Genomic DNA, 26,291 nt, shown 5'->3' with positions numbered 1-26,291 from the left:
GCTTGCAGCACTGAAGTCACAATGTCCAGGAGGTCATGAGAATGGTCCCTTCCACCTGGTAACTACTAGGATGGGAAGGCAATATTATAAGGTATCAATTCTACCCTTCAGATAACCTGTCAATGTAATATGATGCCAATAAAATCTGTTTTCATTTCTAGGACTTCACAAAATAATTCTAATGTTCATTTCAAGGAGTACATAAACTGTCTAACAGAGGTTTGAAAACAATAGTAATAACGATGGGTTACCACCCTTAATAAATTAAAATAAAGCTACAGCATTTTACAGCTTTTTATTCTGAAATCATTATAGATCCACAGGAGTTTGAAAAGAGAATAGAGAGGTTCCATGTACTTTTCTCTCTGTTTACCCTAATGGTCATATCCTACTTAATTATAATCACTATCAAAACAAAGAGATTAGCATTCTTACAGTATGTGAATTTGGTTTTATGTCATTTTATCACATGGTTAGACTTATGTTAACACTGGCACAGTAAAGAAACAGAGCTATTGTATCACCACAAAGCATTGCCTCATGTTACCCACTTTAGAATTACAGTTTTATCCACCTCAGTAAGACTCCTGAGTTTAGTCAACTCTGAGACCCTGATCTGAGGAATCTAAAACCTTTCTGGAGTGCACCCTTAGTATCAAATTTTGAAACCAGCTTCAAAACTGTGGGTAGAATTTTGGATACCTAAAAAATAATTTATAGACAAAAAGGCTGATTCATAAATAAAGTCAACTCAGGAGGATATGGTTTTATAGATCCTATGAATCCATTTTAAAGCAAGTGCTTTAGCCCTGTGCTTTTCTTTTGGAGGTTTTTTATTTTAATTAAAAATATAATTTACTGAGCTTATTTATTTTATAAAAGTTCTCTTTTTACAGAGCACGGTAAGTGATCCTAATATCTTATAATATGTGGTCAAATTTGATCATTTTTGAGTACCACTATGATAAATATATATAATATATATGTATAAAATATAAAATATATATAAAACTTAGTTTCCAATTACTCAATGCCATAGCATTTTTCCATTGCATTGATACTTTGTCTATTTTCTTAATTATAGATTATATTCAGTTAAAAATATACTGAAGTTGTGTGATTCTTCTTATACCCTAAAAAGTATTTAAGATATTATGTTATAAACTTCTGGTCTGGACAAAATGGTATAGATTTATTTATTTTCTGTTCCCACTAAGTACAGTTATAAATCCTAGAAGTAACACAAAAAAAGTAATAAAAGGAGACTTCTGAAAGCTCTAACATATCAATAATTCCCTTAAATGTAAATAGTGTAAATACACCAATTGAAAGGCAGAATTGATTTTAAAAACACAAACCAACTACAGTCAATTCTCATTACTCACAGCAGTTATGTTCTATAAAATTACTGTAAATACTAAGCCATTGCTTCTAGGGAAAATACACAGTTAGGTTCCTGTGAACCTAGGGTCAAAATTTTTATTATTAACTAATTAGACATAATCTTGTTTTATCTGTATTTCTGTTTAAAGACATCTTATTTAATACGTTATGTTGATCCTTTAGCATTTAATTCATGGTCATTACCTTTACAACTCATGCCTGAATGAAGCTTATCTAACACATAATTTCTTTTTTTTTTAAGATTTATTTATTTTAGAGAGAGTGAGCAAGTGGAAGGAGCAGAAGAGAGAATCCTGAAGCAGACTCCCTGCTGAATGCCGAGCTTTATGTGAGCTCCATCCAGAACCCTGAGATCATGACCTAAGCCAAAATCAAGAATTGAATGCTTAACAGGCTGAACCACCCAGGCATTCCTAACATGTAATTTCTCTGTAAGGCATGTCACAACCTTTTTGTACTTAGGAACACTATCACTTCAGCACTGTGCTTGGCCATTATAAACAGCAAAATCACCAACAGGAAGCACAAAAATACAAAAAAAAAAAATGTAGCACTAAATAAAGCATAAAAAAAGATAGTCATTTACAGTAGGAGCGCCCAAACAAGAAGATAGAGCAATACTTTATTCTACTCCAGTTGGGAATGTGTATGTTGAGTGACAAGTTTTTTGCACTCTGCACATGTCCACAAATGGCTGTGCAAATACTACAGGTTACAAATAAATTTTAGCAAGTAGATGAATTTGAAACACAGAATTGTGAATAATGAAGATTGTGTCTGCTATTTAAGATAAACTCAAGTGCATTTCACTGACACATGGAGATTGAAAGCAAAAGGATGGAAATGATATACTATGCAAATTTATTAAAAACAGAAACCAAACATGTGTGGCTTTATCAAAACAGATAAAATAGACTTCACAGCAAAGAAAATGTCTAGAGACAAAGTTATATAATGGTAAAAGGACCAGTAAGATATAATGACCTTAAATGCATATCCACCAAGTAACAAATTCTCAAAATATAAGAAACAAAAATTGATTGAGCTGAAAAGAGAAATAAAGAAGTTCACAATTTTAGTTGTAAACTTTGACATCCCCTCTTAAAAAATCATAGAACTTCTAGATCAAAGCTTAGCAATAAAAAGAAGATCTGAGGGACACCTGGGTGGCTCAGAGGTTGAGCATCTATCTGCCTTTGGTTCAGGGCATGATTCTGCAGTCCTGGGATTGAGTTCCAAATAGGGCTTCCTCCAGGGAGCTTGCTTCTCCCTCTGCCTGTGTCTCTGCCTCTCTCTCTGTGTCTCTCATGGATAAATAAATAAAATCTTTAAAAAAAAGGATCTGAATAGCACAATCAACTAACAGAATCTGATTGACATATATAGAATACTCCAGCCAATAACAGCAGGATACACATTTTTCCAAGTGTCCATGGAATAGTCACCAAAATAGACTATATCATGGCAATAATACAAACTCTCAAAAATTTTAAAGAAATGAAATATCATAGAATATGTTCTTTGACTATAACGAAATCAAACTAGAACTCACTAATAGAAAGATAAAAGGAAAATCTCTAAATACTAAGATATGTAAAAAGCACACTTCTAAATAGTTCAAGGGTCAAAGAAGATGCCTCCAAGGAAATAAAATACATGTAAAAGTGAATGAAAAGGTCAATAAAATACATCGAGATATGTGGGATACAGCCAAAATAATGTTGGGATACTTACATTTGAAAAGAGGAAATATCTCAAATTAATAATGTAAGTTCTTACTTAGAAAAAGAATATTAAATCAACCCAAAGCATGGGGAAGAAGAAAGGATATAATAAATATAGGAACAGAAATCAATGAAATTCAAAATAGAAAATCAGTGAAACCAAAAATCTAGGAACAGAAATCAATGAAATTCAAAATAGAAAATCAGTGAAACCAAAAATCTATTTTTAAGAAAAAAAATCAATAAGATAATAATCCTTTAACAAGACTGGCAAAAATAAAATGAAAGAAGACATAAATAATCAATAGTAGGAATGAAACAGGAGTTATGACCATAGATGCTACAGCCAATAAAAGAATAATTAGGGAAGACAATAAACAAATTTACACTCATAAATTCAAAAATTTAGACAAAATAGATTAATTCCTTGAAAACTACACACTATTAAAATACAACCAAAATGAAAAAAAGCCTGAATAACTCAAATGGCTAAATGTTTAAATTGAAATGGTATTTAAAAAGCTCCCAAGAAGGGCACCTAAGTGACTTAGTCAGTTAAGGATGTGAGTCTTGATTTTGGCTCAGGTTATGATCTCAGGATTGTGAGATCGAGCCCCGTGTTAGGCTCTGCACTCAGTGAGAAGTGTGTTGGAGATTCTCTCCCTCTTCTTCTGTGCCCCCTGCTTGCACGAGTGCATGCTCTCTCTCAAAGCAAAAATTAATTAATTAATTTAAAAGTAAAAAATTTAAAAACTTTTAAAAATTAAAAAAAAAAAAAGCATAGGTTGCCTAGATGACTTACTTGGTTAATCATCAGATTCTTGGTTTCCACTCAGGTCATGATCTCGTGGTCTTAGGATCCAGCCCAGGTAGTGCTCTGAGCTCAGAAAGGAGTCTGCTTCAGATACTTTCTCCCTCCCCCTCTGCTCTTCTCCAGTCATGTGCTTTCTCTCTCTCAAATAAATAAATGAAATCTTTAAAAAATGTTTTTAGAACTAATAAGGGAGTGCAGCAGAGCTGCAGAATATAAATTCAATACATGAAAATTGATCACATTTCTATATACTAACAATAAATACATAAAAACAAAAATTAAAAACCCAATACCATTCATAGTTGAGAAAGGTGCTCCTCTTGACCTAACCTTATCGAGGCTCCTCTGAGTGCTCTTTCTGCCTAGGCCTCAATGTTGGCCTGCCTGCAGCAAAGAGTCCTGAAAAGTCAGTTTAGCAAGAATCCTCCTGCCCTTGAGGTATGGCAACCATGGATATCTGATCAGTTTCAACATCCCTCACTCTTGATGTGTATGTCCTTGTCTTGACGTTAGTAAAAATCCTGTTAGGTCAGATTAGCAAAAATCCCCCTACCATTGGTGTCTCCCCTTAATCATTTTCTGTCCACTGACCCCTTCAGTCTGCTCACTGGCTATAAATTCCCGCATTTGGAGTTAAGATCAGTCTTTCTTCCTTATCGCAATAGAGTTGACCCTTATTACAATAGTTTTGAATAGAATCTTCCTTTAACAAGTATCAGAATAATTTTTCTTTTACACAATCATTCCAAAAGAAAGTAAAATACTTAGGTATATACATGAAAACAAACAAAAAACATGTATAGAATTTATATGCTGAAAATTTTTATCTTTAATATTCTTTTGAAAAATGCTTTTATTACCTAACTAGGGCATTTTGCTAAATATTCATGTATTTCTTGAAAAAGGAAGGATGACAGTTTCCTGAGTTTCCTAGCTGCTGAGTTAATTGGAACACAATTCTGCACAAAAATTATCATTTGCAGAAAATGATGAGGAGTTCACAACCACTCTTTTCTCTTAGCTGCCCCTCCCACCCTAGTTTAATAATTAGATTTATAAGAAGTTGGGTAAAAGCTGGCTGCAGCTTTCATGTTCCACACAATGCATTTGGGAAACACCTGTCACTCTCAATGGACCCTGAAACATTCACAGAGTGAACAGAAAGAAGTCATTGTTATTATATAATACAGCTAAAGCAAAAAGTTCTGATCAATGGTTTTCTGCACACCAAGTCATAACAAACTTGCAATTATACTAAACCTGAAAGATTACAGAGTTCTGAATAATGGAATTTTATCCATGTGCCAGACACACTGTATGGTTTTTTGTTTGTTTGTTTGTTTGTTTTTAAAGACTGTATTTATTTATTCTTGAGAGATGCAGAGAGAGAAAGAGAGAGAGAGAGAGAGGCAGAGACACAGGCAGAGGGAGAAGTAGGCTCCATGTGGGGAGCCGGGTGTGGGACTCGATCCAAGGACTCCGGGATCACAACCTGAGCCAAAGGCAGATGCTCAACTGCTGAGCCACCCAGGCATCCCTGGTTTTTTGATTTTGGATGAATGATTTCTGTTCTTGGACTTTTAGAATAACATCTTTGTCTTTGGGGGTTCTGAGAAATATAGAAAGAAAATAAAGAAGCATAAATTCTCAGTTATTTTCTAACACTGCCAAAATCTCTCTATGGCCCTAAAATAAATCTGAGTTCTTTAAGGTTTCCTGTATAACATGGGATTAATAATATGCATTATCTATAGGCTGAGTTCACTAGAAAAAAACATGCATTATAGAAATAAATTATTCTTGCTTTATGAGTGTCATCATTTGACAGTACTATGTATCTTCTTCCAGTAGAATTTTCTGGGTAATAGAGGCTTTTACAAGACTGTATATTAACATTCACACATGATAGTAAGGGTGTCTGATAAGTTTGGCATTAAAGGAGACAGAGAGTGGGTTCTTCTGAGAAAAGTCGTTCAAGACCATGATTTTCCACAGCCTTACAAATGAAGTCATTTCAGGATTATCTCTTAAGAAATGGCTTATTTTAAAAAGAATTTATAGATGTTGATATTTAAGGCTGTCCCAGCTGACTTTAAAGCAAGATAACATGACCATAGCCAATACATTTTCAGTGCTATCCCTAATTTTCTTGTCTTCTCCTTCCTCCTAATCTTCATATCCTGAGATCTCTCTCTGTCTCTCTGCCTTCCTTTCTCTCTCTGTCCTCTCATTGTTTCTTCGAGGTCTGCGTGTCTGTCTCTCTGTCTCTCTCATACACACAGAAATAAAAAAAGTTTGCTAGTTATAGTTTTCTGGGCCAATTCATTAAAATGTAGAGACTTAAACGTGAAGAAGAGATTTTATGCATTGACTCAAAATCTTTTAAAATTTTTCTTAGGGTTCAGTCAGTAAACAGAAAAAGGTTGTAATGTATAGTGAGTTTATTTTAACTTTCTTGGGCCTTAATAGTAGAAGTCAAAAAAGAAAAGTAGCTTGATCTCCCTAGATAAAGATATTCAAAGTCTCCAAATTATCAGGGAGCCCAGAAATAACACTAAGAGAAATAAAGACCTGGCAACATGGGCCATCTGAGGAACATTTTTCTGGAAAATAGAATAAGGGTTCTACCAAGAAGATCAGTGCTGGCTTATTTTAACCTAAATTCTTTGAGAAGCTATTTTCTTTCTCTCTGCTATTCTAAGATTAACTCTTTTTATAGTTAATCTTGTCGTAACGAGCATTACAGCAATACTTCCAGTTTCATGGGTTTTTGTTTTCCCCTTTTTTTATCCCATTATTCGTTCTGTATGGGAACAAGTGAACATGTTTGTTTTCTCAAAACCTATCAATACTGCTTATTGTGACTCTAGTCATCAACAAGAAGCACAAACTCCACAGCAGTGAATTTCAACTGTCTATGGAGGAAAAGACTAGCTGAATCTCATGGCAAAATTTCCTCCCTTAAAGATTTTCATAGCTATTTGATTATAAGTAATAAGTGAATAGGGACTCTGCTGCCTTGATCACTTTTTGCCTAGAAATATAACTGGCAGGTGGAGAGTAGCGGAGAAGGAGGAAATAGCATCTCCCTTTGCAGACCAGGAAATACCACTGTTATGATCTAATGTTACTAGAATGAATACCCTATTCTTAGATGTGTTGGGGCACACGGAAGATTGAGAACTATTCCTATCTATCCCTATGCATACAACACGACCCCACTACCATTTTTTAAAGTAGGCTCTGCATCCAGCATGGAGCTCAACAAGAGGCTTGAACTCAGACCCTGAGATTGAGACCTGAAGTGAGATCAAGAGTTAGACCCCCAAACAACTGAGCCACCCAGGCACCCCACTCACTACCATTTTAAATGCTTCTTTTAAGGTGAGAAAATGTAATTCATATAGATAATGATATTGCTCTAAACATAATATGAACTCACTCTTATGAAAGTTGCCTTAGAACTTAGGCCATGTCATTCCAATTTCCATATTATTTAGGGTTCCCAGCTCAGTGGTTCCTAAGAGAAAACAATAAGTACGCATTGAAGTGAAACAAAGATTAGAATGTTGATTCTTTCTGAGGAAAGATGCCTGTTGTAAATGTATTTGTACTTTTATTTCTTAATCAAATTAGAATTCTTCAATGTTTCTAGCACAATTTAAGAAAAACACAAAAGGGATCCCTGGGTGGCGCAGCGGTTTAGCGCCTGCCTTTGGCCCAGGGCGCGATCCTGAAGACCTGAGATCGAATCCCACATCGGGCTCCCGGTGCATGGAGCCTGCTTCTCCCTCTGCCTGTGTCTCTGCCTCTCTCTCTCTCTCTCTCTGTGGCTATCATAAAAAAAAAAAAAAAAAAAAACACAAAAGCTGGAATTTCAGACATGAGTTCAAATTCTCAATCTTCAACCAGCAGTATGTGACTCTGGAAAATCCAATTAAACTCTCTAACAGAAAATCTATTTCTTCATCAGTAAAATTAGAATAATTATTTTAAAGTGCTTACCACAGCAACTGTACAAATTAAGCATTCAATAAATGGTAGCTATCATATTTTTTGGTAGCTATCATATTTATATGAAATTAGCTCTGTAGGATATTAACCATTAAGTCAATATACATTTAAATATATGTTAGATTAAAATGGAAAGTTTATTTAATTTAAAAGTTAATTTAAAATAAAACAAACACAAATGCTAATAATTGAGATCTTTAATAATTATTTATAGATTACTCTAGGTTTATTGCTAAAGATAGCTGAAACTAAATGATAAAGGAATCAATTCCTTTAGAAAAGGAATGAATTTTCTTTTATATTTTAGCACGTTATCATGAAATAAAAAATAATAAAACATTCACATTTACCCTCTAAAAACTTAAATTTTAATTCAATAATTATATTCAAATTATTGGGATTTGTATTTTGTTTTCTTGGAGGAAAATTTGAGAGTATATACTATGAGTCAAATAACAAAAAACTACCACATGTCCTAGCCTGCTGATGCTTATGAAATTCTAATATATTTCAGAAAAGGTAAGAAAGGCAAGTGTAAAAAGCTAAAGGAGTGCCTGGGTGGCTCAGTCATTCAAGTGCCCAACTTTTGATATCAGCTCAGGTCTTGATTCTTGATCTTGGGGTCATAAGTTCAAGCCTCATGTTGGGCTCAATAAAAAAAAAAAAAAAAAAAAAAAAAAAAGCTAAAAGGAGATAAATATAAAGAAATAACATTCTTAGGGAAACTAAAAATCGTTTTTTTTAAGAATAAGGAAAACACAGAATTGGTCATATCTTGAAGAGTGTTGTTAGTATCCTCTGTCCATATTTGCTTCTTCAAAATGCATGGTACCAAAAACCAAAACAAAGTAAAATGTAGCTGCTCACTGACTATCAAGGAATCCTAAACAGGCTCAAAGGTTGATTTCTAGGTAAAATGGAGAATTTCTATTTACCTTCAATTCTCTCTAAGAACTCAATATACTTCCAGTGGTTTAGCTGAATCTAAGTTGAGAAGGAAAAAATACATTTTTTTAATAATAAAATTTCATTTTTGTACCTAAAAAATCCTCAAGATAATAATTTTGAAGAACTGAAAACCTACAGGGATTTTTTATTATGTTTAGTATCTTTACTTTTGAATCGGTTTTAGAAGTAGCAATTAAAAATATGTTTTACTGTGTTTCTACTTGTAAATGAAATAAATACATGAGTACTGCAGGAGTATTGCATGAGTATATATTATCACATATAATAAGACTTTAATGTCTGCAATTCAGCTTTCTAGTAGAGGTAAAAAATTAAGGAAAGAAGTAGAGTCCTGAATGGATGAAAGGGGGAAGGTAAGTTATTTAACTGTTTTTAGATCTGTTACCACAAAAATATTTTTATGAAGGACCAGAGGAAATGATGTAGTCAAGAATTAGGTAAGCTTTAAGGATCTTGGGTTGATTTAGTTTTCTAAGATTTTAGCAAATCTTAGAATCTGTGTGTTAAATTCATGAATGCTTGGTTTTATTATTATTAATATACATTTATTCTCTTATTCTTATGTTCTCTTATTTCATTTCTTCTGAAGAAATGAAAGTTATTGCTTCCTCTAATTTTCTTCCCATCTTAGATACAAGGCAGACAACTCCAGTACTGCCTTATAGCACAAAGGAAGCTGACCAAGCTTTGTGAATGTAAACAAGTAAATAATAGAACAGGAGGGATGAAAATTATCTCTCAGAAGACAAACATTTCCAAACTTTTGTCTCTCTCAATTTGGGAATGAAATTTTACCTGTCCATGTTTTCTCAGTAATTCACTGTCAACAATTCAGAGTAGAAATGAGCTTAGATTAGAAGTCAGGAGACCTGGGAGTCCTTTTTTGGCTCCTAATATGGCATAAAATTTGGGATGAGGCATTACTTTATAAAACATGGTAAAATTTTAATGTGAAAATGTCTGATCTGTAGCCAAAATTACAAAGTAGACATATGAAAATAACGGATGGTCTCAGGTCGGTTTCATTCCAAAACTAAACAAAATTTGTTTTGCTCTGGGCACCATGTTTTCAGTTTTCATTTCTTCTACATAAACATATAGATAAGGTCTTTAGAGAGCACCTCTAACACTGCTCTAGTTTAGAAATAACCAGAGCAAATGATTTCATATCTTATTTTAGCCACTTAAACCACACAGCTGCATTCCCTGTCTTTTTTTTATTTCTGGAAGAAAAAAAATGATCTTAAATAGCAGTTATATCTATGTTCTTTAGACATACACTGCATCAGCAGCTATCAGTTTCTGTATGTTTGGGGTTGGGGGTAAAGTGTCTATAGTTCTGGGAAGTAGGGTGCCTTCTTTTTATGACTTGGGAAGTAATGGCTATCTCTGTTTTTATCAGATCTCCACAACTGTGACATTCTTCACTTTGTATCCCTTTTAACACCAAGAAATGAAAGACTCGCCATTATATCTTTCTTGCTAGCTCTTTCTTTCTGAGTATCAGGTAATTGTTAAGCCTCTCCTTATATGTCTTTCTCAGAGCCTGTTGCTGTAATAGTTTTCTTTGAATTTCATTTGAGCTTATAACCGTATCTTCCCTGATACATTTCTCTGAGACTCGGGTGCCCCTTCATAACTTCTTTAATCTAGTCTAGTCAGTCCTGTTCATATCAGAAACTAATTTTCACCTTTGACCTGTTTTTTCCTACACAGCAAGATAGAATGTGAGCTACTTCATAAGAATTAAAGGGATCAGTTATCTACAGAGGACTAGTTCCTTCCTAGCGTCAGATAGGTCTTATGACTGGGACCCATAGCCACACAAGAACTCTCATTCCAATTTTGAGCGGCCTTTGTTGATAGGAAGATTTTTCTTTTAGTTTGCCAAAACTTGCTTCTGTGAAGCTCTTATTTGTTGGTTCTTAGTTTGCTTTCTGTGTTCAATCAGAAATACATCTAATTTTGTTTCTACATCATAGCCCAGGATAGCCAGCAAGTCCTGGTGTCCCATTTGGGCTGTAGGAGGAAAACAGTAATATGTAAAGGCTGTAAAGTGACACTGCATACATAGCCTATGCTACTTTACCTTGTTATTTAACAAATACATGTTAAGAAAGTGTCTGATTCCTTGTTTATGCTATTGTTTATAGTTGGGAGTGACTCTGACTGAAATCCAAGCAGAGTAGGATGTCTGTGTTCCCGGGCTAGGACTTCCATAGCTAAATACCACAAATTCGCTGGCTTAACAAATATAATCTCTTACAGTTTTTCAAACTAGAAGACTGAGATCAAGGTTTCAGTGGGGTTGTTTCTATCACTTGACTATGAGGGAAAATCTATTCCAAGCTTTTCTCCCAGCTTCTGGTGGTTTGCTGGCAATCTTTGGTGTTCTTGGTCTTATAAACACAAAGCACCCTACTCTCCATCTTCTGGTTCATGTGATATTCTCCCTGTTGTGACTGCTCTGTGTTCAATGTTCCCCTTTCCATAAAGATATCAGTCAGATTAGATTAGGGCACAGCATAATGACCTCACTTTCATTTGAACATCAACAAGAACCTTATTTTTAAATCAGGTTGCATTACGAGGTAGTGGGAGTTAGAACTTCAACATATGAATTTTAGGGAGACTCAACTCAACCTGCATAATGATTTAGTTTGGGGAAAATGGTAGATCAGTGAGTAATAGTAAATGTTTGATAAATATTTTCTACTACTGTTGTCATGGTGGCTTAGAGTGAATTAACATAATATCATAGAACCATTTGTACAAGACAGGACCCTCTGATTATCTTCAGTAGTGTGGCCATGCCTCTGGCTGTGGAACTCCAGATACATTCTCTTGCTGGTACTAGCACATCCCATGCCTTAGATAAAAACTTGACGTTCACACAGAAGACTGTAACATGGGAGCATTTCTTCTGAGAGGGGGTAAAATGCTGTGATATGCACTCAGATCTAACATAGAACAAAAGTTCAACTGTACAAACCACTAGTCACGAATTCATTAGCAAGTGGGAGTCACTTCCACATATTTCTGTCATGCTAGTTGCCTGGTCACCATGAATATAGTCCTGTCACTTTTGTATCCTCAATCCTAAGATAACAACCCAAGTAGTTCTAGTAGTTCTTTTATATGGTATGGTTTATTTCTCATCAACCAGTTTGCTTTTCACGGAACACAATCCACTTTAACTATTATCCTTTTAAAAGAAGGTTCTTGGATTTGGATACAAGACTTAAATGCAGCAGAGACAAAGTATGAATTTTCTGGGTATTATATTTCTTAATGTTGATTGCCTTTGTTTCCTTTTTTAAAGCAGATATATCAGAATGAATTCATGGTGTTTTCTGATGCTTTCTCAAAAGTATCCCATAGTCATGATAATGAAAGTACATATGTCCGTGAAACAGCTTTGTAGGAGAAGGATGACAGTGATGATGGTGATGGTGATGGTGATGATGGTGATGATGATGATGACAGATAGATAGATATAGATAGATAGATAGATAGATAGATAGATAGATAGATAGATAGACTGAGAGAATTATTTTAGGGTATTGGATTAAGTGATAGTGGAAGTTGGCCAGGATATCTGAAACCTATAGGACAGACCATTAAGAAAAGCAGACTAGCAACTTCAGCAAGAGCAGGAACTGGAGTCAACAAGCAGAATTTCCTCTTCTTCAGGAAAATCTCAATTCTATTCATCATATCCTTCATCAGATTGAATTATGGCCATCCAGATTACCCAAAATCATGTCCTTTAGATAAAGATTGCAAATGGGAATCAAAATAGCCTTTATCACAATATCTAAATTAATGTTTGATTAAATAACTGATTACTATCACCTAGCCAAACTGACCACCACAGAGACTAATTTCTGCTCTAAAAATTATTTATGTCTGCCTGGAGTGTCATGTTTAGTGAGATTCTATAGTTGTGTCTAGCCTCAACAGTAAGAGCACTTAGCAATATCTGTCAAGTACAAGGGAAAAAGGAATGGCTACATATAGCATTTGCTTTTCCTAATCTAATAACAAAAACAGATAAATATAAACACTAGATAGTCAACTGTGTATAGTGTCATTAACAGGTTCAAATGAAGCACAATATTATTTTAAAAAATGCAGTTGTATATCATGATGTAAACACAGTTCCTCTGGGGCGATACAAAGTATACTTAGTTTTTCCAGTAGCCAACTTTTCTCCTAGAATATACAATTTATTAAGTTCATTTAAAAATAAAAAAGTAATACTTAAAACATCTAAAAAAAGAATAGAGAGATGAAAGATGAGTTACATTTCCTCTAGATGTTCAAAATGTATTGATAAATGACATACACATGGATTATTTTATTTTATTTTTTAAAAAGATTTTATTTATTTATTCATGAGATACACAAAGAGTAAGATGCAGAGACACAACCAGAGGGAAAAGCAGGTTCCATGCAAGGAGCCCAATGTGAGACTCAATTCTGGGACTCCAGGATCATGCCCTGAGCCAAAGGCAGCAGATGCTCAACCACTGAGCCACCTAAGTGTCCTGATGTAGATTGTTTAAATTAATATTTATAATCAAGCTCATTATATTTCAAGTAGATGACTGATACATTTGGAAATGCATATGTGATGGCCCATGATCTAATGACAGTGTAGTAATAGATGAGATTGAGATTCTGACCACCAGAGAAGTTTCTGCAGGCTTGCTCAGCCACTTTTCCCAGTCTGTCTGTACACTTTCAGTGTTCAGGGTCTTCTGACCCCAAACTTGGCCCTTCATATTCCTCTTCTCTATAATACATTAAGAATTTCACTTTGGGCCTTGCATGTTTTTCCCAGCCAAAACCCAAAGGTGCTCAAGGCTCTTGTTATTCTCAGGACTCACAGGGTCCCAAGAAGCCCTACCTGGATCACTCATAGAGCCCTTATTTCTCTGCTGATGAGTTAGACTGCCATAAGATTGACTACCACTTCTAAAATCTTTGAATACCAATAAAATCTTTCTGGGCCCCAAACTTTCTGCAATGTCCATTTCAGAGTTTTATACTGACACATATATTCTCTCTAACTACATTTCTCTCATCATCCTCCCAGTGGTCTTATTTCCATGTCCCAGAAAACTCTCAAACTGGTCCTTCTTTAATGGTTATTTTACTTGACAAATACATACTAAATGTCTACCAAGTATACGAATGGAGATTACTGATGGTGAAATGCTTTATTGTCCTATATTCTTCAAGTTACTGGCATCTTTCCAATCCTACAACTCTTTTATCCCATAAATTCTTCAACCTTAATGTCCCATGTTTGCCTTAAATATATTTAATTAGTATAATGATGTACCAATCTAAAAGATATTTTGAGTTAAACAAGCTTGGAAAAGATAAACTAGTAATTCTCTACCACAGGGATTTTGTCTCTAGGGCACATCTGGTAGTGTTTGGAGGCATCTTTGGTGGTCACAACTGGAGGAGTGGATGCTACTGACATCTAGTGGGTAGAGGCCAGGGATGCTACTTAACAACCTACAATGCATAGGACAGCTTCCCTCCCACAACAGAAAAGTGTCCAACCCAAAATATCAGTAGTGCCAAGGTTGAGAAATTCAGAGATAATTTAAAGGAGAATCCAAACTATGTTTTCATATGGATGAGTAATAAAGATACAGGTGAATTATCAATTTGCTTTTATACTAAAGAAAATAAGCTTAAATTTCTGAGAGATTGTTTAGATAAAAGAACTTCCTGATTATAAACTGTTTCAGTAAGTGTCCAGAGTATGTTGGCATTTTTCTTGAATGATTTTAAGTATGCTCCTGCCTAAAGGCAGTGGAGAAAATATGAGGACATTTCAGGATTTTTATAAGAATATTAGCATTCTGGGAACAACAGTTACCAGTTCACTAAATAAACAAAATCTAAAAGATGTGTCACTGCTCAGGACTTTATTCCTAATTTTCTTTTATTGCTATTGATTATTAAATTGTCTTCTTCATATATCCAAATTATGTCTTCAGTCTCATCACCGAAGTTTATAATATTTAATGTTACCAGCAAAATAACCTAATGATTGACATAAAAAAATCTTACCTCATTTTCTCAAAATTCATATTTGTGTTACCTTTATGGTAAATAGCTGCAATTGCTTACTATTTGGAGTTTATTTCTACTCAACTCTTTGGAGTTGATTTGTACTCTTCTAACATTTGAGCAATAAATTATCCTTTCAATTAATAGCTATTTTAACACAAAATACACAAGAATGAAATTTTCTAATATTTCTAGTGGATGAAGACTTCCTCCCATTTTTTTTTTTAAACTGAGATCTCTTCCTTATGGCTACATAGTAGTTCTTTTTTTTTTTTTTTTTTTTTTTTTTTTTTTTAATTTTTATTTTATTTTTTATTTATGATAGGCACACAGTGAGAGAGAGAGAGAGAGAGAGAGAGGCAGAGACACAGGCAGAGAGAGAAGCAGGCTCCATGCACTGGGAGCCCGACGTGGGATTCGATCCTGGGTCTCCAGGATCGCGCCCTGGGCCAAAGGCAGGCGCTAAACCGCTGCGCCACCCAGGGATCCCTACATAGTAGTTCTGTTCACTATATTGTCTTTGCTTATTTTTATTGAAAATGGCATTTAAAAATCATTTAAATAAGAAAATTCAGGTAACTTACACTTGATGTAAGAGGAGGATTGATATTTTCATAATTATAATTCATAATGTTTTTAATTAAAGTGTCGAAAGTTCCTGCATTAAGTGAAATTTAGTATTCTTTGACTATTTAGAGTGGCCATTTTGAGAGTTTTTGATAGATTCTATTTTTTCCCAAGTATTAGTAATCTCTACTTCCACTTACTTACCTTGCTTTGGGAGAGAATGTCTCTTTATATCTGGATTATAGCTATGTATGTTCATGCCTTATCTTTCCTTTTAGATTACAAACTGCAGGGAAGAGATGTGCCCTTTTCAACCTTATATCTCCTGACATACTCAACCAAATTTCTGGAAATTAGAGTTGCATATATAACTGTATATATAAATGAAGGTGTGTATCTTCTAGATCTATAATTAAAGTGAGACTGAATTGATAATGTAATATAACAGAAAAAAAAAAAAAACACAGGAGGAAGCCAAGAGTGTGATATGGCTCTGGCATTAATGAGCTATGTGACCTGAGGCAAGCTATCTAATCTCTTTGGGCATCAAGTCTTCTAGTCTATGTATGATATTTATACCCATGCACCTAAATATAAAATGAGCAATGAGCTCTGTTCCCACTTTCTCTCAGAGATAGGAAGAAATAAAAGTCCCTTATTCAGGCAAAAATACCTGCTACTGCCAGCTTTAATCAGAGTCTTACAATCGTGGTTTTCTGGCAGCTGCTCTTGTAAGCAAAGAAAATAGTTGATGACAGTTTCTGGCCTCAGAAGCCTCTGGCAGTTACAGCTTTACAGGTCTTTTCAGTAGGATCCTCAGAGTCAACTCCTTTTCTACCAGGTGTTCAACCTGGGATATTACTAGTGCTCACTATACTGCATACAAGGACATAAGTTGGAGATTACTGAGTGGAAGAGGCCCATAGGGGTAAGTGTAAGTGTTGTCCAACAAGTAGGCAGATGATCCAAGAGCAGTTGATAATAAAACTATGGCGGTTCAGCTCCAAACCCACCCTCCTACATTCCTTGTATCCTGGAACTGGAAATGTGAGAACCACACTTCTCCCACCCAGTGGGCCCCTTGTTAAGTTCTGCTATAGGGAACGTTAGAGGAACATTAGAAGGGTGGAGGAGAGAAAAAGAAGTTGCTCTCTCCTGTCTGCTCGCCCTGTTAACATCACTTTGGCTGCAACACCTGGTCTAGTTTCAGATTTTTTTCTAAACTCTCATTGTATTTCAGTGTACCCCTCAGAAGTATCAGCCCTGTTGGCTGATGTGCTCTTTTCAGGGGTCTCAGTATAAACTCCAGAGAGTCCCACTCCAAGATTGTGTGTGCTGACAAGCCCAACCTTATTCGTTTGTTCTTCCAGCTCCAGCTGTGGTAGCTGCTTCCAGCAGTTGCTATCTCAGTGTGTACCTATACACCCAATTCCTCATATGAAAGGTCAGTCTTCTTGACTGGATTAAAACGAGTGCACCTCCTATATTCACATATCCAAACAGACAGAAGGACAAGGTCATTAGTCAACAATAGAAACCTAAACACACATCTAGGTTTTGAAGGTGGAATTCTAGTCCCATGATGGGTACATATGATTTTGCATATGTGTAAGTTGGGCCTGGCAAGCAAGAACAAGACAGGGCCCAGTTTATCTAAAGTCCCAAAATGCTTGGGAAACCATGGCAGTTGCTAATACAGAATCTTAAGAATTCTTAAAATGGTAAAGTAGCCCAACTGCTGACTTCATCCTACAATATCAACTCTAAATTATAGTAGTAAAAAGAAACTTGGATTTTATTAATAAAATAAAATAAGGTAAAATGCAAATGATAAGATAGGGTCACCTGGGTGGCACAGTTGACTAAGCATCTGACTCTTGGCTCAGGTAGTGATTTCAGGGTTGTCAGATGGAGCCCCTCATCGGACTCCGGCTCAGCTCAGAGTCTGCTTAAGACTCCCTCTCCCTCTGCCCCTCCCCACTTCTCTCTAAAAGTCAATCAATAAATCAATCAATCAATCTTTTAAAAAATAAGGTAACGTGGGAACCCCCGTGGTGCAGCGGTTTAGCACCGCCTGCAGCCTAGGGCGTGATCCTGGACACCCTGGTCAGGCTCCCTGCATGGAGCCTGCTTCTCCCTCTGCCTGTGTCTCTGCCTCTCTCTCACTATCTCTGTGTCTCTATGAATAAATAAATAAATAATCTTTAAAAAAATAAATAAGATAACGTGGAGAGAACAAAGGCTATCTTGATCTGCCACATTTGTGAGAAGCAAAGTTTGAGGCCTAAGCTAAGAGTAACCAGAGGCAGGAGTGCAAGAAGAGTTTTATTTTGTGCTGTAGCATCCACTGCCTTTCCCTTTACCTCAGAAATTGGCAGAAACAACCTCTACTAGGGCCTCTATATGATAATATCAGGGAAATAAGAGACCATCCACGAGATGGTGAAGAAAATGCATGTGGAGATGCTGCCTTCCGACATTCGTTTCTCCCCTCCCTCCTCTTCAAGCTGGGCCTGATGGGTTACAAATCCAAGGTGACTGCCTTCTTCCACAAATGTTCTTTTGAAATGAGAAAAAAATAAAATAAATGAAAACTTGCTGAGGGTAATTGCCTGGGAATTGGAAGCAAATATGCATGATAAACAGTGGTCCTGTCGTTCCTGGGTCCATCTAAGGAAACAGAGGGATAAATAGTAAGATTTACACTAACTGAAGAATATATAAATATCGGATATAAGAATTCTTCCAGAAACCAACAGAGAAGAAGAAAAAGATGGAAAATGTAAAAGAAAAGTTGAATGATTAGAGGTGTCAAAGTGGCAGATATGTTCAAAAAATCAATAAGAATAAAAATCATGAGTATGGGCCTCAAGTTTTGTTTCTTCATAATAAAACCAAAAATAATATAGAACTTTAAACCAAAGAAGAAAACTCTGTCTCTGCTTGTCAGGGCAGGGGGAGACAAAAAGCACAACATGTGGAAATATGAACTAAGATGGCAAAAATAAATCATAAATAATCAAGGAACAGTTATTAAAAAAGTACAACATGTGGAAATATGAACTAAGATGGCAAAAATAAATCATAATGTGTGTATATATATATATATAGGAACAGTTATTAAAAAAGCAAAAAAATATAAAATAGTCATATCACATATACTATATTTTTGCTTATAATAGAATAAAATTAGGAATTAAAAATGGCTTAATAATAAAAATCCAACATGTGAAAACTAAATAATATCTCATTGAATAATCCTTGTATTTCAAGGAAAATTAAGATCTATTTAAAGGTGAATAATGCGAACCCTATATGATAATTTTGTGAAACACAGCTAAAGCTGTAGTTAGAGGGAAATTTAGAGTTGTAAAGACATTTATTGTAATGCGAAAAAGGTTAAAATAAATGAGCAAAAGATTCAACTAAGAAAGTGAAAAAAAAAAAAAAAAGAAATCAGTTCAACCCAAAGACTGAGGCAGTTATGAATGGGAATCTCTGCTTAGGAGAAGTGTGTTGAAATGTGGAGATTTGGTCTCAAGAGGCTTAGCAACTAGAAATAAGATGAAAGATCAAAGCCAGAGTCAGTCAGAGTGACTGGGGGATAAATCTCCTAATAAGAAAAGAGATATCCTTAAGTTCTTCATATAAATACTATTTTGGGATGACCAAGGAACTGAGTGCTTAAGATGGGAAAAACAGTTCTAGTCGCAGTTGAGTGTTACTAAGATCTCTGGAGTCACCTGCAGCTTGGCCATCTCCCATCTACTGCTATCCACATGTGACCTTGGGCAAAATATTTGGCTTCTCAAACTCAGTTTAATGCTGTAGAAAACAAGAAGCTCCTCTTAGAGGTTTTTGCAAGAAACAAATGAAAAAATATATTTATTGTGTTAGTTATTATTTTTAGCATGAAAAAAAAAAGCATGAGAGCAAATGATTCTTAGTCCATCGCACCTCTACAACTTTCCATCAAGGAACTGGCCTTCTTAGTGGCAACTATTCTGTGCTATTGCTTTTTTATAAAAGCACTTTCTTTGAACATATTTTCTTAGGGTATAGATACCAGACACATCCAAACTCCACATTATCGAATCCAGACTATTTACCTCACAGCCTATCACTTCTTCTCTGAGGCCTGGGAGAAGGTTACCAATAATAGTTTGTCTCAATTTTACTTCTTTCCCCCAATATCTGGTACTTCCCCTTTCCTCCACTACAACCATCCTGTCTTAGAGGGTCAAGCCTGTCACTCATCTTGAGGGATAACTGAATATGGTTATGATCTTGGGGACTGGACTGTCACCCCAAAGTCCTCCTTGTGCCTTCTCCAAAAGCAGAAGGACTATATGCACCAGTGTGCATGTGGCGATGTCTACTGCCTCCGGATTAGGCATGCAAATTGAACTGAAAAAATGAATAACTTCATATAGGGGAGCACTAACAACTAAAACCTGAATGTGTCAAATGTTGAGTACTGAAATCATAGGGGGCATGAACAGATTCCTTTGAAGAATTCAGTCTACAAAATTCTTAGGGAGTTCTCCTCTAGATCAGTTCAATGCACCTAATTTTGAAAACAAGATTTGACCTGTCATACTTTGAAGACGTGACTCCTACAGTAATTTGAATAGCATTAACAATTGCTTTAAAACAATGAGGACGGTTTTGGCATTTACTCAAAGCTCTTACCTTAGAAATAATATTGTCATTTTATTTGTAAATGTTAGATTAGGATTTACCTATTAAACTTGTCATCTGGTTAAGTTCAGTTTTTGTCATTTTCTAATAGATTGGATCAGATTTTCCTAAACTTGCCTGCTCATAAGAAATATCCGGATTGATTGTCAAAAATTCAGATTTCAGTGTTCTACTGAATAAAAATCTGTAAGGAAGGAACATGGAAATCTTACTTTTAATACAAATCTTGTGATTCTTTATACTCAGGATAAGTTAGAAGTATCAGTAACTGGTAGAGAGGAAAGAGTCCTAGATGGCTTCAGAATATCTGATCATCATGCTGAATCCCCTAGGAATTAATTCTTTATCCTATAATAGTCCATTTATTTTTAAGCTGTGTACAAATTAGCAAATTCAATATATTCATGGAAGAAAGAATGAATGGGCCAGGATTGAGTGTGGCACATTGAAATATGTAACAGCCTTCTCACATCCAATTTCTATATACATATACATATTGATATGTATATCAATTCATATACATTTAATTTCTAAGTTAATGCTAAAGTTATTAGTAACCCAAAGAAGTTTTCTAGGTCATAGCAAGACATGTATGATACAAACATTCTGTGAAATTGAAGTATTGACCAACGGGCTCAAAGAACAGTCTCTAAAATCAGCTTACCTAGGTTAAATCTCAGCTCAACAATATACTTGGTTGACTTCTGGTAAGTTACTTCTCCTTGCATCTGTTTCCTCATCTGTTAAAAAGAGAGAGAGAGAGAGAGAGAGAGAGAGAATAGGCTCTACTTCATGAGATTGCTATGAAATTTGAATATACTAATTCATGTAACCTATTTGAAATGGTAGTCAGCCTTATAAAAATGGTTTCTATTATTACTATTGCTATGCATTTATTTTTAAAGTATTTTCAGACATGATGAGATGAGCACTGGGTATTATACTATATGTTGGCAAATTGAATTTAAATAGAATTTTAAAAAAAATTTAGGGATGCCTGGGTGGCTCAGTGGTTGAGTGTATGTTTTGGGCTCAGGACGTGATCCCAAATTGGGATCACGTCCTGCATTGGGCTCCCAGCAGGGAGCTACTTCTCCCTCTGCCTGTGTCTCTACGTCTCTCTCTGTGTCTCTCATGAATAAATAAATAAATCTTTAAAAGTTTTTTTAATTAAAAAAATATTTTCAGAATATATGTATACACACAAAGTATTCATATACATTTAATAGACAATCCAGATATTGTACTAAGTACTTTATATTCATTATTTCAATCACCACACTAGTCATTAGTATTTTTAGCCTCATTTGATATGCTAAAAAATTGAGTCTCAGAAATTTATGTAATCTAAAGTCATATAATTACAAAGAGGTGGTTCAAACCAAGTGTTGATTATTTATAGCTAAGAGAGATCACATCCAACTGAGGACAACTAGCATTATTGACCCAAACACATTTTTTGACATCCTAAAATTAAATTACTTTTCTTAAGCTCTTAGCCTTGGTTAGTTTGTGCAAAGCTGGATATTCCTTATTAGTAGTTTTATTTAGCTTGGAATATTTTCATTAGTTTATATTTCTCAGGTTTGATGCCTATGAGAGAGCATTTTCCTGGAAGATGGTAATGGATGTAGTACTGCTTAAATGATGATAAAAGCAGCTCAATGGAATCATATCTGTAAGAGTTGATATTTAAATGAAATAGTCCTTTGGAATTGGCTGAGAAAAAGGGCTTTATGTTTGAAGAAACTTTAGTTGAGAATTACCAGTTGAGAAGACAAAACTTTGGGGCCTCCTTGAATAAAAAGTGGCCTGGGTCAATAGGATAGAAATACAAATGTAACATTGAATTCTTTACAGGAGACCTATGAACATGGAAAGGACATCTTTTTTTTTTTTTAATTTGAAAATTTCATGCAAGCTCTAATACAGAATACAGATAGGACTTCAAAAATATAAGGAAAGTTTCAAGACTAGAGAACTTCCTTCCAAAGAATATGTCTGTCCATTGAGCATGAGGAGTCTCATTGGACTTGGCTTTCAACCTAGAAGCTTATCTTGGTTGATCACTTGTGCCCCATATCAATTAGGATTTTGTAATCATTTCCTAGAAAACAATACATAGCACATGTCAGAATCTATTTCTTTAGGCTGTTATTTGAGTATTTAGAGACCCCCAAATTCTTGAGCACAAGGGTCACTGGAATTTTAAATAGAGCCAAGTATAGTTTGCAGGATCTTTTCCATTTAGTCAGGAAGTTTGCCCTTTTTGTCATAACACAAAACTATGAATAAGTTTTAGGAATATGCAACTATTGTTGTTTTACTGTTCTTAATACCGTACTTAAAATAACTGCTTATTTTTCTCTCCTATCATGCCATGAAAAAAGACATAAAATCTTGTCTTATAGACTGAAGCATTAATTTATTTAAATTAAATTTAAGCTATTTCAATATTGGATGGAACGTAATATTCATTCAAGCACTGTGTGTTTTTTATTTTAAGATGGCACAGATAAGCTTGTATATTTTTATCTAAAAAGTCTGTTTCTCTTTGTTTTGGCAAAAAAAAATGGCCTGTTAATGTTTTATTTTTACATGGGTTGATATCTAGATTTTATTCTGAAGAGTCTTGTTTTTTTTTCCCTTTATGGTTCTATGCTTTAATAGTATTTGATAAATTATAAATAAGAAGGTATACTTTGCAATTGGTTGTAAAATGTCATATTTTATTTTACCTTTTTTTGTCTCACATACCATGGTGTTTTAGTTCTGATGCATGCTCATCACACGCATCTTTCTTCACATGCAGCACCAAGTTTAATTACATGATACTTCTTGAGTTATATGTACCGAATAGCTAATAATAAGGCCAATTTACCAATCATTTGTCACCGCACACCCTTCTCAATATGGCATTCCCAATTGTAGCCCAAAAGAATAGGAAGGACCCTAGCAGTAAAATGAATCAATTTACTTGATGGGATAAATATGTATGGCACAAATTAGGTAGGATAATTCATCACTGCAAGAACACTTTGATGCATGACCTAAGGAAATCCTATATTGCCTTTAATGACTATAAGTCATAGATTTGTTAAGTTTGGTACATGGCTATGGTTTAAAACCCTTACTGCACAGTTCACTCACCTGGGAGATCTTTTTAAAAGCTGATATGGAAAACTGAGCCTCTTTCCAATCAAACCAACGTACCTGAGAGGAAGAGTCCAAGCATCAATATTTTTAAAGAAGACCCTCAAGTGAGTCTAAGTGTTACCAGGTGTGAGAATCACTGGCCTGTCACAGTGGATTTCAACATGTGCTCTCTGGACCAGCAGCATCAGCACACCTGACAACTTGTTAAAAATGTAAATTCTCAGTCCTATGGCCAACCTTCTGAACCCAAAATTCTGGAGGTGGGGACTCAGCAATCGGTGTTTAACGAGGCCCCTCAGATTCTGTTGCATACAGTATAATAGGTGCTCTATCTATTTTTCTGGTTAATTGCATCAAAAGTTTTTCCTGGTTGTGCCAGCTCCTTCAAGAGTTGCTAAGGAAAAACCAGGCTAGATATTTTTCATTGTAGAAGAGAACCTGAGAGCAGATTCTCAGACATCATCAAATATATGGGAAGTGTTGCTAGCTATTTTATATTCTATAAACCATTAGAATTTTAGAAGGTTGAGGATAGCATCCCTATTGTCTACCTGGATTCAGAAACCAAATGAGAGATACATCTAAGAAATAGAAAGATAGAAACCGGGCATTCCCTGTGAATTAACAGATTTACCCTCCCTCCTTCCAGTCATTGATGCAGTTAGGTAGGGACAAGCTCCTAACTTAAAAGGAGGAGTTTGTAATTCAAAGCAACCTACTACTGCAAGAAGAAAATATTTGGGGGAGGGGAAAGTAACTCAAACTAACATGCCCAATTCCTTCTTCTAAAGTCATAAAGAGGTAAGTGTCCCTCATTGTCTTCTGGGAAAGAGTAAGTGAAGAGGCAGAGAACAAGAATGTAATTCTAGAAGTTTTTATGGGAACATGATGGGTACAAAAGTTCTTCCCTAAAATGAACAATGATTGGGTTAATACCACACATCTTGAATGGCATCTGTTCAACTCAAATTTATTGAGCACCTTATTTTTCAGAAATTAGGATGGTGTGGAATGCAAGAATTTTAAAACTGTGATTTAGAGAACTATGGATTTAGAGAACCACATGGGTAAGATTTGTACTTTAATTGCAACTGAAATATTTACTTTTATCTATATTCAAATTCTTTATTTACTGTTTGAGAACTTAACATACATGATTATATAATAATACAGAGATGTTACAGAAGAGATATTACAGCAGAGATATTACAAAATAGTAGAGAATAGATGAAAAGATAAGTGAAATATCTAATTGATAGAGAATAAATATATACTGTGTCTATATGGTCTGCCCTATCACTTTTCTACTTCTTTAAAAACCAAATATCTCTAAATAAATCTCAATGAAAAGTCTAAATCAGGATGCTTTGAAGGACAACGTATAAAAAAGGAGTTATTGTTAGAAGAGTGAGTGAGACAAAGAGGAGCAAGACCACATGTGCAAATCAAAACCACTTCAAATTTCAATGTCTTTCCAACACCTAAAAATACTCACACAGATGAAAATAAATGTTAATTCAAAAATAAACTTTGCAAGTTGACAATAAATCATTTGCTATTTATAATAAAGGCAGGAGTTTGTAAAGCTAAAGAGAAAATTGCTCTTCTAGTACTAAAAGATGCTTATCAGAATGTGACAGGACAGGGGTTACACATTCAAATGTAACAAGATTAGGCTTTGGATTCCCAAAGTAGAAAGAACATGTTCAGCAGAAATGGTTTTTACATTGCCTATTGGGCTGCTTTAGAATTAATTCTATTTATCTTTGGCATCAGCTGTGGTTCTGAGACTGAAGATTTTTAGTCAGAAAAAAAAATCAGAAAAACTGGATTCTAGAATTTTCTTGTTGGTAAAATGCAATGTAACCTGGCTTTTGTTATGCACAGGCTTAATTACTTTTAATATAACTATAAGACATTATTTTAAACTTAATATTTTTATGTTTGTGTTAAATGTAAAAAAACTCCATAAAATAATTTATACACAAAGGAAGCTATTTATTATAGAATATCTATTTTATTCTCCATTATTTCCCAATAGCTAATACTTAATTTTTGTTTAGTAAAAGGAATTTAAGAAAAAAATTTAAAACTCTGCAATCTTTTATCTTTTTCTGGGATATATTTTAATATTGCATTTTTATCAAGCAAAACATATAAAATATAAAATGAATATGAATATTCACAATGAGGTTATATTTATATATAGTTAAAGCTCTTAGGTAATTTGGCTAGCTTCCCACTTTTTTAGTTCCACTTGAAGTAACGCCTTTTATAAATTAATACCACCATGAGTGGTCCCTACCTTTTCCCTAAAATTAACTATCATCACAGAAACTCCATTTTGTTAGAGTCTGATATATGCAGTACTTCAATACACGTGTTTTAATGGACTGAATGTTTGTGTTCTCTCCAAAATTCATATGTTGAAATCCTAATCCTGGTGTGATAGTATCACGAGAAGGGACCTTCAGGAAGTGATTGGTCAGGAGGATGAAACCCTCATAAGTTTAAGATTAGTGGCCTTATAAAAGAGACCCTAGTGAGCTCTCTCACCTCATCCGTCATGTGAGAACACAGCAAGAAGATGGCCATCTGTGGACCAGTAAGTGGGCTCTCACCAGACAATGAATCTGCTGGCACCTTGGCAATTTTCAGCCTCCAGAATTTTAAGAGATAAAACACTGTTGGGGATTTACCCCAAAGATACAGATGCAATGAAACGCCAGGACACCTGCACCCCGATGTTTCTAGCAGCAATGTCCACAATAGCCAAACAGTGGAAGGAGCCTCGGTGTCCATCGAAAGATGAATGGATAAAGAAGATGTGGTTTATGTATACAATG

At 34.9% G+C, this 26,291-nt stretch overlaps 2 long non-coding RNA genes across 2 annotated transcripts in view; both read right to left on the bottom strand.

The window, feature by feature from the left end:
- Positions 1 to 16,258: 16,258 nt before the first annotated feature.
- On the bottom strand, positions 16,259 to 19,416 carry LOC140625462 (uncharacterized). Its single transcript, XR_012024798.1, has 2 exons — positions 19,332 to 19,416; positions 16,259 to 17,069 (listed from the first exon to the last, which is right to left on the bottom strand). It is a non-coding gene; the product is annotated as an uncharacterized lncRNA (long non-coding RNA).
- An 860-nt stretch (positions 19,417 to 20,276) lies between these two features.
- LOC140625551 (uncharacterized) overlaps positions 20,277 to 26,291 on the bottom strand; it is a 31,112-nt gene continuing 25,097 nt past the window's right edge. Inside the window, exons 2-4 of the long non-coding RNA XR_012024905.1 lie at positions 23,440 to 23,502; positions 20,954 to 21,029; positions 20,277 to 20,473 (exon numbers count right to left, since the gene is read on the bottom strand). This is a non-coding gene — a long non-coding RNA (uncharacterized lncRNA). The remainder of the gene's footprint in view (positions 20,474 to 20,953; positions 21,030 to 23,439; positions 23,503 to 26,291) is intronic.

Source organism: Canis lupus, chromosome 36 (assembly GCF_048164855.1).
Source record: "Canis lupus baileyi chromosome 36, mCanLup2.hap1, whole genome shotgun sequence".
In the NCBI taxonomy this organism is placed as follows: domain Eukaryota; kingdom Metazoa; phylum Chordata; class Mammalia; order Carnivora; family Canidae; genus Canis; species Canis lupus.
The sequence above is the reverse complement of the archived record's forward strand: the minus strand, read 5'-3'. Positions and strand labels throughout refer to the sequence as shown.